Source organism: Nematolebias whitei, chromosome 10, assembly GCF_014905685.2.
Source record: "Nematolebias whitei isolate Nwh7 chromosome 10, NemWhi1, whole genome shotgun sequence".
NCBI classification, from domain to species: domain Eukaryota; kingdom Metazoa; phylum Chordata; class Actinopteri; order Cyprinodontiformes; family Rivulidae; genus Nematolebias; species Nematolebias whitei.
This window is the reverse complement of record NC_056507.1, coordinates 775,371-776,776: the sequence shown is the minus strand read 5'-3', so window position 1 is coordinate 776,776 and position 1,406 is coordinate 775,371. Positions and strand designations below refer to the sequence as shown.

The following is a 1,406-nucleotide window of genomic DNA, read 5'->3' as shown; positions in this document are numbered from 1 at the left end:
GGATGGACTGATGGATGGATGGACTGATGGATGGACTGGTGGATGGATGACAGATTAATTCTGTTACAGATGAATATGCAGCCTACCAAACTATTTGGTTTATTTAGTTTTGCATCCCTAAATTTGAACTGAGCTCCCCTGAAAATGTCAGAAACCATCGTTAGGACTGTGTAAGGCAGCTCACTTCTCAAACCTTGGATTCACCAAAATATTAAATACGTTTGGAACAAACGTGGAATAAATGATGACAATCTTAAACGGGCTAGTAAAATCTACGATTCTTTTTGCACAAGTCAGATCGATGCCACCTGTCAATCCATCCAGTAGGCTCGTCAGCATCGGACCAATCAGCGACCTCGGTTTGTCCCCAAGTGAAACGGACACTTTGTGCTCAGAGGCATTTTGTGAAAATTCATCAGAAACATGGTTAAAACAAAAGCGGTCAGTGGAGAACATGTAGTTCAGACTGCGTTGCCCTGAGTGTTTAGAAGGCCCTCATACAGTTTACCTTAAACGGAGCCTGGAAAAATGTAAAATGTGGATAAAGTCCTGCGGCCGACCTCATGAGCAGCTGAACACAACAGTGATGATAGAAAGGAGAGGTTTGGTGTTCTCCAGGAAATAAACTGGTTTAGAGCTGCGGTACTACTCCCATTAAAGGACACGGAGACAGATATCCAGTTAAGGGTTCATTTATTTGCTGTTTCTTCTGGAAATACACCGAGCAGTAGAAAAAGTCTAATCCACGCAGCATGGGCATTTTTACACACAGAGCGGTGCGTTCACAAGCGTCGGAACACGTACGGTGCATTTAAGAGCATACGAATTATGAAACTTAGAAGCAAGCTATAACTAAACAGAGCTTAGCTCAGTAAACAACTACACATGGACTACAGTGTGGACTTTCTAACAAGTGACCAGAATCAGAATGCCTTTGTCATCATACACAAGTACAACGAGACTGAGCCGCTCCTGTTTCAGTGCAAAACATGCTCAAAATAACACACACCTACAAATATAAGGCAATATACATATAACAGCACTAGGAAAGTAAATACATAATAATAAAGTGATAAACAGGAAGTACCACATGTTCGTCTGTACAAAGGTAAATCCTCCATTTTTGGTCATAATTAGGACACTTAGTGGTTAAATTAAAGGTTAATACTTAATGTAGTTGTGCTTTGTGTGATTGAAATGTAGAAATAGTTATGCTGCAACTCCTGGTTGCATCAGTTAAGTCTTTGTTATGATCAGTCAACACTGCATTTTGTAATTGTGTACAAAGCGTTCATCAGGTTGTATGTTTTATATGTATTTATATGTACTGTACATATATTCATATATACTGTGCATATATTCATATATACTGACATATATTCATATATACTGTACATATATTCATA

The 1,406-nt window shown here is 39.0% G+C and overlaps 1 protein-coding gene across 1 annotated transcript in view; it reads right to left on the bottom strand.

The window, feature by feature from the left end:
* The window catches only part of bet1l (Bet1 golgi vesicular membrane trafficking protein-like), a 7,336-nt gene that overhangs the window by 4,686 nt on the left and 1,244 nt on the right, over positions 1 to 1,406 (bottom strand). The gene's annotated exons all lie outside the window — the stretch shown is intronic.